Raw genomic sequence first — 19,877 nt, 5'->3', positions numbered from 1 at the left:
GTTCCCTTCAAGGTTTTCCCACAGCACAAACTTTCAGTTACTTACCGAAAAAATCTCTATAGATAATTCTAAGGGCCATTTTTAAAGTAATTGAAAGTTAGACTTTAGCAGTTTTAAAGTAGTCCCATTTTTCTAATCTTAGCTTGTTTGAAGCAGGTAAAAATGACACATAAGCAAATACAGAGGAAAGGGGACTATAGAAAAGTATAGAAATTAGTATCAAAAATTGTATAATTAACTTGCAGTGCTCACTGCATGTTGATGTGGCAACAGATATCAGGGAAATATCTAGTAAGCTTTTGTAGCTTTTGTTAAAGGGAAACTTGGAGTACAATTGGCATACAGTATATATTCGGGCAGTTGACATACTTAACAGCCGCTTTATTCATAAAAGGTCCATTTTGGTCCCCTGATGTTCCATGTGACCTGCGCCGTGGCTAGTCTAAGTCTAGAGTCTGCTGTGTGGACTGAAAGTCACTTTCTCTATTGATTTGTATGGCAGCTACAATTTGAGCCTCATAGGAATGAATAGAGAAAGTACCTTCTGGTCTGCTGTAGTATCCAGCTCAGCCCAGTGGGGGTCACGTGGGACAACAAGGGACCAATCAAAACAGGCAGTCAGTAAGTTAACTGTCCTAATGTCAACTGTACCACATAGTACATCCTGGTGCCATCTCTTTCTTGCAATTGGCTGTCCATATGGTGTAAAAGAAAATGTGATTCATCAGACCAGACCAATGTCTTCCATTGCTCCTTGGTCCAGCCCTGATGCTCACATGCCTATTGAAGGTACTTCCGGGAGTGGACGTGAGTGAACATAGGTACTCTAACCACCTGTGGCTTTGTAGCACTATACGCTACAAGCTGCCATGTCCTGTGTGTCCTGATACCTTTCCATCATAGCCAGCATTACATTTTTTAGCAATTTGTGCTACAGTAGCTTTTCTGTGGGATTAGATCTGATGGGCTATCCTATTCCCCATACATTCTTCTGAGCTTTGGGTACACATGACCCAGTTGCTGGTTCACATAATGTTTTTTTCATTTGACTACTTTTGGTAGATAACCACTGCATATCATAAAGTAGAAACATCTTTTAGCTCATTGCACATTCTTAAACCATTCCACTCAAATTAACGATGCAGGAAGGAAACACTACGCTGAAGGTAGGTATATATTTAATACAGGAAGAAAACAATATCCAGCATCCAAGACACATAACATACATCCATAGAGACCCAGAGAAAGCATTCTTATTCATAGCATGGATCTCATAAAGAAACTTCCTGTCCTGTCAGACAGGAAGTTTCTTTGCAACACAGACTCCATTGTTTTATATATATATATATATATATATATATATATATATATATGGAGCTATTGTAAGAGGGAGACACTTCCCCTTACTGTGAAGGGTGGATCAGCTGCTCATACCAGAAGCTCCAGGCCACTGGACTTAAGCTCCGCTCCCTGCCCCTCAAGAAGCTGCCTGAATGTCCGTGGTGCAGCAGGCACCTTATAAAAGTCTGAATGCTGCATCACAAGAGTGAGTGATGCAGCAGGGCAGCAGTGTGGAAGCAGGGACTAGTGCAGCACTGTTTCCATGTTGAGGAGTAGCGCAGAAGACCACCAGAGGGCCCTGATGAACTTGGGTCTGAAGAGAGTGACTGGGAAAAATGAAGCATTTGAATCACTGGGGCAAAGAAATGTTCATCAATGTGATAATGCCCCCGGGACTGTATTAGGTAAATCCCTGTCAAGGGTGTGGGGGTCTCAGACCCATTAGGGACTGTCTGATAAGTGTAGTGAGATTAGTTTTGTGCAAGGCCTTGCAAAATTAGGTGTTAGAAGTTGCACTGTCATATAGGAATGATGTAATGTGTGATATTTATGATATGGTGATTGAGATTGTAATGGCGCAGCAAGGCACTTGGGTAGGAGGTATTTGAAGCCATGTGTGATGACCTTGATGTACTGACATCTATAACGTGGTGCGTTCTGTGTGTTAAGGGCGCAACTCCTATGGAGTGAGAGGAGTCGGGTTAAGGCTGCACATGGGAGAGCCAGATTCTGCGGAATGTGGCTGCGACTTCGCGTACGTGCAAAATCTGTATTGACTGCGGACACTCGCCGTCCGTAATGCATAGTACAGATTTTTTTTTAAATGTTTGTATTTCCCACGCTGATGCTAGGCGATGATGTTGACTTCAATGGAAGTTGTCTGCATCAAAATAGAGCATGCTGCGTTTTTTCCTCCTCTCGCGGAATTCACAATTCGTTTCTGTGAGTGTGAAGGAAAAAAGCAAAAGTACAAACGTTTAAATGTGTGCGATTTGCTGCGGAGCCTCCATGTGGACACCGTCTGCAGATTCCGCAATTGTGAGTGCGGTTGCGTTTAGAGTATAACAGGTGTCGGTCATGATTTAGGAAGGCCCATGGAACAAACGACTTGCTGCTGCCAGTCGGAGGGCATGTACAAACAATGTAAGTGCTGGCTTGTTACAATGAGGCATGAGAAATGCATAGTTGGTCATTGTGAGAGCTGTCACTTTAAGAGGATTTATGATGAGTTATTACTAGAGATGAGCGAGCACCAAAATGCTCGGGTGCTCGTTACTCGGGACGAAATTTTCGCGATGCTCGAGGGTTCGTTTCGAGTAACGAACCCCATTGAAGTCAATGGGCGACCCGAGCATTTTTGTATATCGCCGATGCTCGCTAAGGTTTCCATTTGTGAAAATCTGGGCAATTCAAGAAAGTGATGGGAACGACACAGCAACGGATAGGGCAGGCGAGGGGCTACAAGTTGGGCTGCATCTCAAGTTCCCAGGTCCCACTATTAAGCCACAATAGCGGCAAGAGTGCCCCCCCCCTCCCAACAATTTTTACTTCTGAAAAGCCCTCATTAGCAATGCATACCTTAGCTAAGCACCACACTACCTCCAACAAAGCACAATCACTGCCTGCATGACACTCCGCTGCCACTTCTCCTGGGTTACATGCTGCCCAACCCCCCCCCCCCCGCACGACCCAGTGTCCACAGCGCACACCAAAGTGTCCCTGCGCAGCCTTCAGCTGCCCTCATGCCACACCACCCTCATGTCTATTTATAAGTGCGTCTGCCATGAGGAGGAACCGCAGGCACACACTGCAGAGGGTTGGCACGGCTAGGCAGCGACCCTCTTTAAAAGGGGCGGGGCGATAGCCCACAATGCTGTACAGAAGCAATGAGGAATCTAATCCTGTGCCACCGCCATCAGGAGCTGCACACGTGGGCATAGCAATGGGGAACCTATGTGCCACACACTATTCATTCTGTCAAGGTGTCTGCATGCCCCACTCAGACCGCGGTTTTTTATAAATAGTCACAGGCAGGTACAACTCCGCAATGGGAATTCCGTGTGCACCCACAGCATGGGTGGCTCCCTGAAACCCACCGGCTGTACATAAATGTATCCCATTGCAGTGCCCTGGACAGCAGGGCTAACGTCAGATTAAATGCAGGTGGGCTTCGGCCCACACTGCATGCCCCAACCTGACCGGGGTTTAAAATTCATAGACACAGGCAGGTACAACTCCCTATTGTGAAGTCCCTGTGGACCGACAGCATGGGTGGGTGCCAGGAAGCCACCGGCGGTACATAAATATATCCCATTGCATTGCCCATCACAGCTGAGGTAATGTCATGTTTAATGCAGGTGGGCTTCAGTCCACACTGCATGCCCCAGTCAGACTGGGGTTCTTTATAAGTAGACACAGGCAGGTACAACTCCCTATTGTGAAGTCCGTGTGGACTGACAGCATGGGAGGGTCCCAGGAAGCCACAGGCGGTACATAAATAAATCCCATTGCATTGCCCAGCACAGCTGAGGTAATGTCATGTTTAATGCAGGTGGGCTTCGGCCCACACTGCATGCCCCAGTCAGACTGGGGTTCTTTAGAAGTGGACACATGCAGTTACAACTCCGTGTGGACCGACAGCATGGGTGGCTCCCTGGAACCCACCGGCGGTACATAAATATATCCCATTGCATTGCCCATCACAGCTGAGGTAATGTCATGTTTAATGCAGGTGGGCTTCGGCCCACACTGCATGCCCCAGTCAGACTGGGGTTCTTTAGTAGTGGACACATGCAGTTACAACTCCGTGTGGACCGACAGCATGGGTGGCTCCCTGGAACCCACCGGCGATACATAAATATATCCCATTGCATTGCCCATCACAGCTGAGGTAATGTGATGTTTAATGCAGGTGGGCTTCGGCCCACACTGCATGCCCCAGTTAGACTGGGGCTCTTTAGAACTGGACACATGCAGTTACAACTCCGTGTGGACCGACAGCATGGGTGGGTGCCAGGAAGCCACCGGCGGTACATAAATATATCCCATTGCAGTGCCCAGCACAGCTGATGTAACGTCAGCTTTAATGTAGGTGGGCAAAAAATTTATTGGATTACACTGTAGGCGAGGGCCCCAAAAAATTGGTGTACCAACAGTACTAATGTACGTCAGAAAAATTGCCCATGCCCAACCAAGAGGGCAGGTGAAACCCATTAATCACTTTGGTTAATGTGGCTTAATTTGTAACTAGGCCTGGAGGCAGCCCAGTTAAAATAAAAATTAGTTCAGGTGCAAGTTTCAACGCTTTAATGAGCATTGAAACGTATAAAAATTGTTTAGAAAAATTATATGACTGAGCCTTGTGGGCCTAAGAAAAATTGCCCGTTCGGCGTGATTACATGAGGTTTCAGGAGGAGGAGCAGGAGGAGGAGGATGAATATTATACACAGATTGATGAAGCTAAAAGGTCCACGTTTTTGATGGTGATAGAGAACAATGCTTCCATCCGCGGGTGCAGCCTACGTATTGCTTACGTATTGCTGCTGTCCGCTGGTGGAGAAGAGAAGTCTGGGGAAATCCAGGCTTTGTTCATCTTGATGAGTGTTAGCCTGTCGGCACTGTCGGTTGACAGGCGGGTACGCTTATCTGTGATGATTCCCCCAGCCGCACTAAACACCCTATCTGACAAGACGCTAGCCGCAGGACAAGCAAGCACCTCCAGGGCATACAGCGCGAGTTCAGGCCACGTGTCCAGCTTCGACACCCAGTAGTTGTAGGGGGCAGAGGCGTCACAGAGGACGGTCGTGCGATCGGCTACGTACTCCCTCACCATCCTTTTACAGTGCTCCCGCCGACTCAGCCTTGACTGGGGAGCGGTGACACAGTCTTGCTGGGGAGCCAGAAAGCTGTCAAAGGCCTTAGAGAGTGTTCCCCTGCCTGTGCTGTACATGCTGCCTGATCTCCGCGCCTCCCCTGCTACCTGGCCCTCGGAACTGCGCCTTCGGCCACTAGCGCTGTCGGATGGGAATTTTACCATCAGTTTGTCCGCCAGGGTCCAGTAGTATAGCATCACTCTCGAACCCCTTTCCTCTTCGGGTATGAGAGTGGAAAGGTTCTCCTTATACCGTGGGTCGAGCAGTGTGTACACCCAGTAATCCGTAGTGGCCAGAATGCGTGTAACGCGAGGGTCACGAGAAAGGCATCCTAACATGAAGTCAGCCATGCTGCGGAGCCTCCATGTGGACACCGTCTGCAGATTCCGCAATTGTGAGTGCATTTGCGTTTAGAGTATAACAGGTGTCGGTCATGATTTAGGAAGGCCCATGGAACAAACGACTTGCTGCTGCCAGTCGGAGGGCATGTACAAACAATGTAAGTGCTGGCTTGTTACAATGAGGCATGAGAAATGCATAGTTGGTCATTGTGAGAGCTGTCACTTTAAGAGGATTTATGATGAGTTATTACTAGAGATGAGCGAGCACCAAAATGCTCGGGTGCTCGTTACTCGGGACGAAATTTTCGCGATGCTCGAGGGTTCGTTTCGAGTAACGAACCCCATTGAAGTCAATGGGCGACCCGAGCATTTTTGTATATCGCCGATGCTCGCTAAGGTTTCCATTTGTGAAAATCTGGGCAATTCAAGAAAGTGATGGGAACGACACAGCAACGGATAGGGCAGGCGAGGGGCTACAAGTTGGGCTGCATCTCAAGTTCCCAGGTCCCACTATTAAGCCACAATAGCGGCAAGAGTGCCCCCCCCCTCCCAACAATTTTTACTTCTGAAAAGCCCTCATTAGCAATGCATACCTTAGCTAAGCACCACACTACCTCCAACAAAGCACAATCACTGCCTGCATGACACTCCGCTGCCACTTCTCCTGGGTTACATGCTGCCAACCCCCCCCCCCCGCACGACCCAGTGTCCACAGCGCACACCAAAGTGTCCCTGCGCAGCCTTCAGCTGCCCTCATGCCACACCACCCTCATGTCTATTTATAAGTGCGTCTGCCATGAGGAGGAACCGCAGGCACACACTGCAGAGGGTTGGCACGGCTAGGCAGCGACCCTCTTTAAAAGGGGCGGGGCGATAGCCCACAATGCTGTACAGAAGCAATGAGAAATCTAATCCTGTGCCACCGCCATCAGGAGCTGCACACATGGGCATAGCAATGGGGAACCTATGTGCCACACACTATTCATTCTGTCAAGGTGTCTGCATGCCCCACTCAGACCGCGGTTTTTTATAAATAGTCACAGGCAGGTACAACTCCGCAATGGGAATTCCGTGTGCACCCACAGCATGGGTGGCTCCCTGAAACCCACCGGCTGTACATAAATGTATCCCATTGCAGTGCCCTGGACAGCAGGGCTAACATCAGATTAAATGCAGGTGGGCTTCGGCCCACACTGCATGCCCCAACCTGACCGGGGTTTAAAATTCATAGACACAGGCAGGTACAACTCCCTATTGTGAAGTCCCTGTGGACCGACAGCATGGGTGGGTGCCAGGAAGCCACCGGCGGTACATAAATATATCCCATTGCATTGCCCATCACAGCTGAGGTAATGTCATGTTTAATGCAGGTGGGCTTCGGCCCACACTGCATGCCCCAGTCAGACTGGGGTTCTTTATAAGTAGACACAGGCAGGTACAACTCCCTATTGTGAAGTCCGTGTGGACCGACAGCATGGGAGGGTCCCAGGAAGCCACAGGCGGTACATAGATAAATCCCATTGCATTGCCCAGCACAGCTGAGGTAATGTCATGTTTAATGCAGGTGGGCTCCCGCCCACACTGCATGCCCCAGTCAGACTGGGGTTCTTTAGAAGTGGACACATGCAGTTACAACTCCGTGTGGACTGACAGCATGGGAGGCTCCCTGGAACCCACCGGCGGTACATAAATATATCCCATTGCATTGCCCATCACAGCTGAGGTAATGTCATGTTTAATGCAGGTGGGCTTCGGCCCACACTGCATGCCCCAGTCAGACTGGGGTTCCTTAGAACTGGACACATGCAGTTACAACTCTGTGTGGACCGACAGCATGGGTGGGTCCCTGGAACCCACCGACGGTACATAAATATATCCCATTGCAGTGCCCAGCACAGTTGAGGTAATGTCATGTTTAATGCAGGTGGGCTTTGGCCCACACTGCATGCCCCAGTCAGACTGGGGTTCTTTAGAAGTGGACACATGCAGTTACAACTCCGTGTGGACCGACAGCATGGGTGGCTCCCTGGAACCCACCGGCGATACATAAATATATCCCATTGCATTGCCCATCACAGCTGAGGTAATGTGATGTTTAATGCAGGTGGGCTTCAGCCCACACTGCATGCCCCAGTTAGACTGGGGCTCTTTAGAACTGGACACATGCAGTTACAACTCCGTGTGGACCGACAGCATGGGTGGGTGCCAGGAAGCCACCGGCGGTACATAAATATATCCCATTGCAGTGCCCAGCACAGTTGATGTAACGTCAGCTTTAATGTAGGTGGGCAAAAAATTTATTGGATTACACTGTAGGCGAGGGCCCCAAAAAATTGGTGTACCAACAGTACTAATGTACGTCAGAAAAATTGCCCATGCCCAACCAAGAGGGCAGGTGAAACCCATTAATCGCTTTGGTTAATGTGGCTTAATTTGTAACTAGGCCTGGAGGCAGCCCAGTTAAAATAAAAATTAGTTCAGGTGCAAGTTTCAACGCTTTAATGAGCATTGAAACGTATAAAAATTGTTTACAAAAATTATATGACTGAGCTTTGTGGGCCTAAGAAAAATTGCCCGTTCGGCGTGATTACATGAGGTTTCAGGAGGAGGAGCAGGAGGAGGAGGATGAATATTATACACAGATTGATGAAGCTAAAAGGTCCACGTTTTTGATGGTGATAGAGAACAATGCTTCCATCCGCGGGTGCAGCCTACGTATTGTTTAGGTATCGCTGCTGTCCGCTGGTGGAGAAGAGAAGTCTGGGGAAATCCAGGCTTTGTTCATCTTGATGAGTGTAAGCCTGTCGGCACTGTCGGTTGACAGGCGGGTACGCTTATCTGTGATGATTCCCCCAGCCGCACTAAACACCCTCTCTGACAAGACGCTAGCCGCAGGACAAGCAAGCACCTCCAGGGCATACAGCGCGAGTTCAGGCCACGTGTCCAGCTTCGACACCCAGTAGTTGTAGGGGGCAGAGGCGTCACGGAGGACGGTCGTGCGATCGGCTACGTACTCCCTCACCATCCTTTTACAGTGCTCCCGCCGACTCAGCCTTGACTGGGGAGCGGTGACACAGTCTTGCTGGGGAGCCAGAAAGCTGTCAAAGGCCTTAGAGAGTGTTCCCCTGCCTGTGCTGTACATGCTGCCTGATCTCCGCGCCTCCCCTGCTACCTGGCCCTCGGAACTGCGCCTTCGGCCACTAGCGCTATCGGATGGGAATTTTACTAGAGATGAGCGAACGCGTTCGTCCGAGCTTGCTATTCGTGCGAATATTAGGGTGTTCGGGATGTTCGTTATTCGTAACGAACACCATGCGGTGTTCTGGTAAATTAAACTTTCTTCCCTGAGACGTTAGCGCTTTTTTTTGGCCAATATAAAGACAGGGAAGGCATTACAACTTCCCCCTGCAACGTTTAAGCCCTATACCACCCCCCTGCTGTGAGTGGCTGGGGAGATAAGGTGTCACCCGAGTATTGAAATCTGCCCCTCCCGCTGCTCGCTATGGATGCATTCTATATGCGCTCAATGGGGCCAGCGGCAGCAGCGCTGACCCCATTGAGAACATATAGAAGACAAATCCTTCTTCTCTGGCACAGCTGTAACAGCTGTAGCAGAGAAGAACGATGTTTGCCCATTGAATTCAATGGAACCGGCAATACAGCCGACTCCACTGAATGCAATGGGCTGCCGGCGATCGCAGGATGAATGGTCGGAAAGGGGTTAAATATATAACCCCTTTCCTGCAATTCATCCAGAAATGTGTTACACTAAAAATATATACCGGCGTATAAGGCGACGGGGCGTATAAGACGACCCCCCAACTGTCACCTTATACGCCGGTAATACAGTGGAGCAAAGAATAAAAAGCATTACTTACGTTTTTAGATGATCTGCGGCGCTCCTGCAGGCTGTCACTCCCTCCTGGTCCACGGCAGACAAGCTTTCTCCACGAAAGACTTTAAATCCCTGCCTCCAGAAGCACATGTGCCTTCAGCCAATCACAGCCAATGACAATGATGTCATTGAATGGCTGTGATTGGCTGTGTTTCTGGAGGCGGGGATTTCAAGGCTTGAAATCCCCGCCTCCAGAAACACAGCCAATCACAGCCATTCAATGACATCATTGTCATTGGCTGTGATTGGCTGAAGGCACATGTGCTTCTGGAGGCAGGGATTTAAAGTCTTTCGTGGAGAAAGCTTGTCTGCCGTGGACCAGGAGGGAGTGACAGCCTGCAGGAGCGCCGCAGATCATCTAAAAACGTAAGTAATGCTTTTTATTCTTTGCTCCACTGTATTACCGGCGTATAAGGTGACAGTTGGGGGGTCGTCTTATACGCCCCGTCGCCTTATACGCCGGTATATATTTTTAGTGTAACACATTTCTGGATGAATTGCAGGAAAGGGGTTATATATTTAACCCCTTTCCGACCATTCATCCTGCGATCGCCGGCAGCCCATTGCATTCAGTGGAGTCGGCTGTATTGCCGGTTCCATTGAATTCAATGGGCAAACATCGTTCTTCTCTGCTACAGCTGTTACAGCTGTGCCAGAGGAGGACGATCTTTATGCTGACAGTGGGGGGGGGGGGGGCACTCTTGCCGCTATTGTGGCTTAATAGTGGGACCTGTGAACTTGAGATGCAGCCCACCATGTAGCCCCTTGCCTGCCCTATCCGTCACTGTGTCATTCCCATCACTTTCCTGAATTGCCCAGATTTTCACACATGAAAACCTTAGCGAGCATCGGCGAAATACAAAAATGTTCCGGTCGCCCATTGACTTCAATGGGGTTCGTTGTTCGAAACGAACCCTCGAGCATCACGGGAAGTTCGTTACGAATAACGAACACCCGAACATTTTGGTGTTCGCTCATCTCTAAATTTTACCATCAGTTTGTCCGCCAGGGTCCAGTAGTATAGCATCACTCTCGAACCCCTTTCCTCTTCGGGTATGAGAGTGGAAAGGTTCTCCTTATACCGTGGGTCGAGCAGTGTGTACACCCAGTAATCCGTAGTGGCCAGAATGCGTGTAACGCGAGGGTCACGAGAAAGGCATCCTAACATGAAGTCAGCCATGTGTGCCAGGGTACCTGTATGCAAAACATGGCTGTCCTCACTAGGAAGATCACTTTCAGGATCCTCCTCCTCCTCAGGCCATACACGCTGAAAGGATGACAGCAAGCAGCATGGGTACCCTCAGCAGTGGGCCAAGCTGTCTCTTCCCCCTCCTCCTCATCCTCCTCATGCTCCTCCTCCTCAACGCGCTGAGATATAGACAGGAGGGTGCTCTGACTATCCAGCGACATACTGTCTTCCCCCGCCTCTGTTTCCGAGCGCAAAGCGTCTGCCTTTATGCTTTGCAGGGAACTTCTCAAGAGGCATAGCAAAGGAATGGTGATGCTAATGATTGCAGCATCGCCGCTCACCATCTGGGTAGACTCCTCAAAGTTTCCAAGGACCTGGCAGATGTCTGCCAACCAGGCCCACTCTTCTGTAAAGAATTGAGGAGGCTGACTCCCACTGCGCCGCCCATGTTGGAGTTGGTATTCCACTATAGCTCTACGCTGCTCATAAAGCCTGGCCAACATGTGAAGCGTAGAGTTCCACTGTGTGGGCACGTCGCACAGCAGTCGGTGCACTGGCAGATGAAACCGATGTTGCAGGGTGCGCAGGGTGGCAGCGTCCGTGTGGGACTTGCGGAAATGTGCGCAGAGCCGGCGCACCTTTCCGAGCAGGTCTGACAAGCGTGGGTAGCTTTTCAGAAAGCGCTGAACCACCAAATTAAAGACGTGGGCCAGGCATGGCACGTGCGTGAGGCTGCCGAGCTGCAGAGCCGCCACCAGGTTACGGCCATTGTCACACACGACCATGCCTGGTTGGAGGCTCAGCGGCGCAAGCCAGCGGTTGGTCTGCTCTGTCAGACCCTGCAGCAGTTCGTGGGCCGTGTGCCTCTTCTCTCCTAAGCTAAGTAGTTTCAGCACGGCCTGCTGACGCTTGCCCACCGCTGTGCTGCCGTGCCGCGCAACACCGACTGCTGGCGACGTGCTGCTGCTGACACATCTTGATTGTGAGACAGAGGTTGCGTAGGAGGAGGAGGAGGAGGAGGGTGGTTTAGTGGAGGAAGCATACACCGCTGCAGATACCACCACCGAGCTGGGGCCCGCAATTCTGGGGGTGGGTAGGACGTGAGCGGTCCCAGGCTCTGACTCTGTCCCAGCCTCCACTAAATTCACCCAATGTGCCGTCAGGGAGATATAGTGGCCCTGCCCACTTGTGGTTGTCCACGTGTCCGTTGTTAAGTGGACCTTGGCAGTAACTGCGTTGGTGAGGGCGCGTACAATGTTGCGGGAGACATTGGTGGATGGGGCCGAGGTCAGCGGAGTTGAGGGTGTGGGTGCAGGCCAGGAGACGGTAGTGCCTGTGTCCTGAGAGGGGGGTTGGATCTCAGTGGCAGGTTGGGGCACAGGGGGAGAGGCAGCGGTGCAAACCGGAGGCGGTGAACGGCCTTCGTCCCACCTTGTGGGGTGCTTGGCCATCATATGTCTGCGCATGCTGGTGGTGGTGAGGCTGGTGGTGGTGGCTCCCCGGCTGATCTTGGCGCGACAAAGGTTGCACACCACTGTTCGTCGGTCGTCTGCACTCTCAGTGAAAAACTGCCAGACCTTTGAGCACCTCAGCCTCTGCAGGGTGGCATGGTGCAAGGGGGCGCTTTGGGAAACAGTTGGTGGATTATTCGGTCTGGCCCTGCCTCTACCCCTGGCCACCGCACTGCCTCTTCCAACCTGCCCTGCTGCTGCTCTTGCCTCCCTCTCTGAAGACCTGTCCTCAGTAGGCGTAGCAAACCAGGTGGGGTCAGTCACATCATCGTCCTGCTGCTCTTCCTCCGAATCCTCTGTGCGCTCCTCCCTCGGACTTACTCCAATTACTACTACCTGAGTGATAGACAACTGTGTCTCATCGTCATCGTCCTCCTCACCCACTGAAAGCTCTTGAGACAGTTGCCGGAAGTCCCCAGCCTCATCCCCCGGACCCCGGGAACTTTCCAAAGGTTGGGCATCGGTCATGACAAACTCCTCCAGTGGGAGAGGATTCGGAACCATTGCTGCCCATTCTGGGCAGGGGCCCAAGAACAGTTCCTGGGAGTCTGCCTGCTCCTCAGAATGTGTCATTGTAATGGAGTGAGGAGGCTGGGAGGAAGGAGGAGCAGCAGCCAGAGGATTCAGAGTTGCAGCAGTGGACGGCGCAGAATTCTGGGTGGTCGATAGATTGCTGGATGCACTCTGCCATCCACGACAGGACCTGCTCACACTGCTCATTTTCTAATAAAGGTCTACCGCGTGGACCCATTAATTGTGAGATGAATGTGGGGACGCCAGAAACGTGCCTCTCTCCTAATCCCGCAGCAGTCGGCTGCAATACACCTGGATCAGGAGCTCGGCCTGTGCCCACACCCTGACTTGGGCCTCCGCGTCCTCGCCCACGTCCACATCCTCTAGGCCTACCCCTACCCCTCAGCATGCTGTATTACCAGTAGTGCAGAAACAGAACGCTGTAATTAAATGTGCCGCTTATTGGCCTGTGGTTGGAGGCTGACTTCCCTTACGGAACGCACAGCAGAGCCAGGAAACAATTTTGCGCACGCCTGTAGTGAGACGTAGGTGCGTATTACTGAGCTAGTGGAATCACAGCGCAGAAGCAGTCAAGTGGCCAAAGGCCAGTAGTAGGCCTTAAGTATTTTGCTTCTATTTTTTTTAAATGCTGAGCTGATACAGCAGACAGATACTGTCAGCAGCGTAAAATATTATGTATACTGTTTCCCTCTGGCGGGATGACGGCGGTGATGTAACGGAGACAGCAGAGCCAGGAAACAATTTTGCGCAAGCCTGCTGAAACGCTTAGCTGCGTATTAATTTGGACTACTACCCCCAGCAGACAGATACTGTAGGTAGCGTATAATATTATGTATACTGTTTCCCTCTGGCGGGATGACGGTGGTGATGTAACGGAGACAGCAGAGCCAGGAAACAATTTTGCGCAAGCCTGCTGTAACGCTTAGCTGCGTATTAATTAGGACTACTACCCCCAGCAGATAGATACTGTAGGCAGCGTATAATATTATGTATACTGTTTCCCTCTGGCGGGATGACGGCGGTGATGTAACGGAGACAGCAGAGCCAGGAAACAATTTTGCGCAAGCCTGCTGAAACGCTTAGCTGCGTATTAATTAGGACTACTACCCCCAGCAGATAGATACTGTAGGCAGCGTATAATATTATGTATACTGTTTCCCTCTGGCGGGATGACGGCGGTGATGTAACGGAGACAGCAGAGCCAGGAAACAATTTTGTGCAAGCCTGCTGTAACGCTTAGCTGCATATTAATTAGGACTACTACCCCCAGCAGATAGATACTGTAGGCAGCGTATAATATTATGTATACTGTTTCCCTCTGGCGGGATGACGGCGGTGATGTAACGGAGACAGCAGAGCCAGGAAACAATTTTGCGCAAGCCTGCTGTAACGCTTAGCTGCGTATTAATTAGGACTACTACCCCCAGCAGACAGATACTGTAGGCAGCGTATAATATTATGTATACTGTTTCCCTCTGCCGGGATGACGTCGGTGATGTAACGGAGACAGCAGAGCCAGGAAACAATTTTGCGCAAGCCTGCTGTAACGCTTAGCTGCGTATTAATTAGGACTACTACCCGCAGCAGACACGCAGTAAACTGAAGACGGTCACAGGCAGCCCAAATGTAGTATTTTCCCCCAATTTTTTTTAAAAAGCCCACTGCCTATATAGCCTGTATATCTCTTTCTCTGCCTCACCAGTACTGGCCCTATACTCTGTACAATGACTGCAGACTGAGGACGCAATGCTCTGCACGCCCGATATACAAAAAAAATAATTGTGCAACACTGCTAAAAGCAGCCTCAACAGTACTGCACACGGTCAGATGTGGCCCTAAGAAGGACCGTTGGGGTTCTTGAAGCCTAAAATCACTCCTAACACTCTCCCTATAGCAGCTCCGGCATCGGCAGCACTTTCCCTGATCTCTGTCAGAATGCATCTGTGGCGAGCCGCGGGAGGGGCCGATTTATATACTCGGGTGACACCTGATCTCGCCAGCCACTCACTGCAGGGGGGTGGTATAGGGCTTGAACGTCACAGGGGGAAATTGTAATGCCTTCCCTGTCTTTCTATTGGCCAGAAAAGCGCGCTAACGTCTCAGAGATGAAAGTGAAAGTAACTCGAACATCGCGTGGTGCTCGCCTCCAGTAACGAGCATCTCGAACACGCTAATACTCGAACGAGTATCAAGCTCGGACGAGTACGTTCGCTCATCTCTAGTTATTACACAACATTTAAGTACACAAACCCTTGTATGGAGCCATATATTGTAAATGCTCATTTGTTCAGCAAAGTTTATAATGAAAAAGATGTGCTGCTCCGTCTGTCACCGCCACGCCATTACGTAACACCACCTTGCTTCACCATTCTCCCCTAGATATAAGAACTATGAATCCAATGGAACATGACATTTTTTTTTCTCTAGAAACTACGGCACAACCGTAACGTCTCACACAGCGTAGGCGTATTTTGTGCGCCTCTGAGCGCAGCATATTACTGGACTGAACAATCTCTTTTTGCACGCACATCATTGTATCTCATTTTACTTTTTGTGCCCGCAGGAATGGCTAATTAGTTTAATGAGTACTTTATTATGCAGCCGTGATTATTATGGCCGCATAAGGAGACAAAACCATGTTCGTCGGATCCACCTTTAGGGAGGTTTCAAATCTGTGACAGGGATTCCCCTTTTATAGAGTGGAAAAGGGGGATCCCCACGGACAAACAGTTCTGTCTCTGAATGGAACCGAACAGCGTTCGATAGACCCCACTGACTATAATGGGGTCCGCCTGCTTTCCACCCATCTGCCCAGCTTTCTTCTGGTATTTTCTAGCCAGATCTGTGACAGAACCTACAACCGGAGGTGCTGACACAGATGTGCAGCCAGCTTTATATCTGTGACTGTTATCATTGGCATATATTGTATTTTTCAAGATGCGGTTCTATGAAATGCTCATAGAGATGCTATGCACTGTGGTATTGTATACAATCAAAATCTCATAATAGCATATATAATTGCAACAAAAGCCTATTGGTCTTTGCAATTGAGTATCATGGTCACGTAAAACGGCATTTATGCCCTACGACCTTTTGAAGTCTCATAGTCATAGAGAATAAATGATCATATGCACTGTGACTTCATATGCCTGTATAGTGATAATTGTGCCCATTTAGTCTTCGTAGAGCCATACACTTTGTCTTATTTAGGGGTCTGGGGTGAGTTATGTTATTTAATACCTTGTGTTGCGATCTCATATACTTTTTTATATGACCCCACTAGAATACATTACATGCAGTATAACATTGAGCTCTAACACAATCACTTCAGTGTGAGTCTTTGCCCCGAATTCTTTTTCACACATTACAGTCATATTGTGATTTATGTCGCTGTTTTAACATGGTTTTGGAAAAATGAGAGAGAAACTGCAACATGAGCGTGAAATGTGAATTAATCCGTAGGCTGAGGCTACATAGACACTTGTAATGAGATTTTCCAATTACAACCATCCAGCTTCAACTGCTGCTGAAGGGAACACATTGGGGCTGATATAGTAAGTCTAGTATTTCATGTGCCAATCTTAAAAGGAAATAATGTGGGGTGAAATACATGAAAGTTATTCAAATATATACAACTCCATAAATCTGGTGTAATTTGGAACATTTTGGACTGTCTTTAACCTTTTCATGACCAATGGTCATTGATGCTCCTGTGTCCCATTTTCCATTTCTGGTATGCCATCCCAACTTTCGCAAAATCATACTTTTTTTTCTGGTGACTTAAAGGGGTTATCCAGCCAGCACCCACCGGGATACTCCAGGGCAGAACGGAAGCAGCTGCTCCAACTCCTGTGTAGTGGGCGGCACTCATAATTGCAGGTGCAGCTGTCATTAAAATCAATGGGACCCCAGCCTACAATTACAAGTATAGCTCCCATTGATTTCAATGAGAGCCATGTCTGAAATAACGAGCACCGGCCACTGCACAGAGATTGGAGCAGCGGTTTCTGCTCCGACCCCGGTGTATCCTAGCAGGCGGTTGTATTTTTCAATAGTATCATTTAATTTATTGCAAAACTTTTAAACATGAATAAGTGAGGTGAAGTGGAAATAAAACAGGAATTCTTTCGGAGGTTTGTTTTTACTGCGTTCGTGGTGCAGTAAAAATGACATAATATCTTTATTCTGTGGACCGGTACGATTACAGCGATAACAAGTGAATATATTTTTTAATGTAGCCCTACTTTTAAAAAAAAATTAAAAAATTTGCTGTCACTGTCTTTTGACCCCCATAACAGCTGTGCGAGGGCTCGTTGTTTGCAGCACGGCCTGTAGTCTTTATTAGCATTATTTTGGGGTACATACAACTTTTTCATAGCGTTTCATTTAATGTTTTTCTTGGAGATTGGGTAAACTAAATGCCCAATTCTGGTATTGCATTATTTATTTCTACTGCGTTCACCGTACAAGATATTATTAATAACCTATGGTGTTCAGTAATGAATAAGCGGCGCTCACCGGGGTAAAATCTTACAATGCAGCAAATATATTTATTCCATTCGAGGAAACAAAATGCAGATAGACATCGAACAATAGACGACAGCTGTTTCGCGTCGGCAGACGCTTTCTTAAGCCTTTCCACGTGTAGCGCTCAATAGGAGGTCCATTTAAACGGAACATCTGGTTGCTACCATTTAAACATTATAGAAACACATGCAAATGATTGTGATCACTTAATCCTAAGGTACCGAGCGCGTTCGTCTTTGCACCCATTTAGCTTCTCTCCTGAGTAAACTTTTATGCCTAGCTCCACCATTTTTTGGATAAATGACATGTTCAATACTCACAAAATGTAGTATACTCCCATTACCTCTGCTTTTGTTCTCTCCCTGTTTAGGCCCCACATTCAGTACGGAGTGTAGCTGCACCTGAATAAAGCCCTGAGGCTCAATAAGGGCAAAAACACATGCGGAACGCGCAACTACGCTTGCCACGATGGAGTAAGAAAGATTGGACAAGTCCTATCGTTTTTCGGGCGTAGTATATATGCCCAAGAATCACAATAGTGAAAACAAAACCATTCAATTCAATGGTTTCCTTTTATTCCATTATATGACTGTGATTTTCACGGCCGCATACAGGACTAAAACACCCCCATCTGAAGAAGCCCCAAAGCCATGATTTTATGGATGCTGTGACAAAAGTTGGACTATTCTGATCAGCAATCTGAGTGGAGCTCTGACTGATGTCCATACCGAAACCAACCTCAGGATAGATGGAGTAGAATACGCAAGATTAGTAGTTATAAAGTCTTCAGTTCTGATCTGATAGGCATCTTGCTGCTCTAAGGGAAAAACACATGGGAGTATGCACAACTACGCCCACCACTACGGAATGTGGTTGTCCATGAACAGGGATTTTTTTCTCTGACTTTTCAATCTCCGCGCTGAAAGTGCTGAATTTTTTTGCATGCTTGAAATGTTCACAAAGTACAGAAATGTGTGCAAACCAATTGAAGCCAATGGGTCCTATTCTCTGCATATTGTGCACATGCAAATACATCCTTGTGAGAGTATAGTAAAATATGCCAACACACACGCAGATGAACCTTGTTCATAGCATAAATACGTTGTGCTGTGGCATGTGCAATTGCATATATGCCCATGGAAGGTGCACTAAATAATGTTGATAAAAGTTAAAGATATTTCATGCTCAGGTCTTAAACAGCCTTGAAAATCACGGCTGCATAACAGGATGAAATGAAACCATTGATTTCAATGGTTTCATTTCCACTATCTGGATGCCTGATTCCCTTTTATTACTATGCGCGAGAAAAACTAGGACTTGCCCTATCTTTCTTGCACGTAGTTTTTCTTTTTTGATCTGAAGGGCTGTCCCAGTACAGAGGCATCAGCCCTATTCCCATCTGTAGAAAGAAAGACTAGAAGCAATGGGATGGAAACTGAAAGGGAGGAGACACAGATTAGATATTAAAAAGTGAGGGTGATCAATGAGTGGAACAGGTTACCACGGGAAGTTGTGAGTTCTGCTTCAATGGAATTCATCTGTCTGGGATGATTTAGTGAATTCTGCATTGAGCAAGGGGTTAAACCCGATGACCCTGAAAGGTCCCTTCAAAATCTACCATTCTGATGACTCTATAATGCATCCATGTGTAGTGGTTTCAGGCAAAGGGGGGAACCTTCAGGTGTAGTAGCTGCAGGTCTGGAGAGTAGTTGGGAAATCACAGTTTTCAGTACAAATGGAGGAGGCGGGTAGCGTAGTCAATAAGGAACCCAGAAGTCAGCAATGGGAGGTCTCAGTTTGCAGTGCAGATGGAAGCGGTGAGTAGCATAGTCGGAAGGGAAGCGAGAAGTCGGTATCAGGAAGTCTTGTAGAAACACCAGAAAAATAGGCAAGTAGAGCATGATCAAACGGTGCTGTGGAGCAGAATAATCACGTACTGAGATAGTGGCAGGACCAGGCTTTTCTAGGAAATGCAATCAAGACTGAGGACTAGGAGGACAGGAACTAGGTAACTGGGATCAGGAAACACAGCTGATAGCTCAGTATTGAAAGGTATGGACTGCAGCACAGGAGGTCTTGGGATCAATCCCTGACACCATGTGATGTCTATGGAATACAGAGACTTCACATAGCCCAACTATATACCTGTCTGAATGGGCTCTTAAGCTAAAGTTTTTCAGCTAAGATTTCATCCCTTTAAATAAGGGATGTGAAATCCACATGTAATTTACATGGAATTTGTCACAGATTCATTGCAGACAATGGGGTAAATTTACTATTTAACATAAAGCTATTTTCTATTACAAATTGCGCAAAAAAAACTGTCTTACATGCTTTGCACCACATTTACTTTGTGTTTTTAAACACCTTTTGACACTTCTTCTTACTCACCTGAAAAGGGCGTGGCTTTGTGAATGGGATGTGGTCAAAATTGCACCCAACTTGTGCTAAATAGTGCCACAATTTTGGCGCTTTTATTTTGCCAAAAACTAAACCTACTATGAAGTGTTATAAACTTAGACCTGAAAGTCTGAAAAGTCAACAGATTTACCATCCTGCATGAGTCACTCTTTTAAGAATATCTGCCTTAGTTTGCAATGTCTAACTTTTAAACAGTATAAATAAATGTGCCATAGTATGGTTCATATAGGCGTAACCTGAAAATGA

At 48.1% G+C, this 19,877-nt stretch overlaps 1 protein-coding gene across 1 annotated transcript in view; it reads right to left on the bottom strand.

Annotated features, from left to right (window-relative positions):
- Nucleotides 1-19,877, bottom strand: part of NPFFR1 (neuropeptide FF receptor 1) — a 215,987-nt gene that overhangs the window by 73,100 nt on the left and 123,010 nt on the right. The gene's annotated exons all lie outside the window — the stretch shown is intronic.

This window comes from Eleutherodactylus coqui, chromosome 4 (genome assembly GCF_035609145.1).
Source record: "Eleutherodactylus coqui strain aEleCoq1 chromosome 4, aEleCoq1.hap1, whole genome shotgun sequence".
Lineage (NCBI taxonomy): Eukaryota > Metazoa > Chordata > Amphibia > Anura > Eleutherodactylidae > Eleutherodactylus > Eleutherodactylus coqui.
Note: the sequence above shows the minus strand (reverse complement) of the source record. Positions and strands in the feature narration are given on the sequence as shown.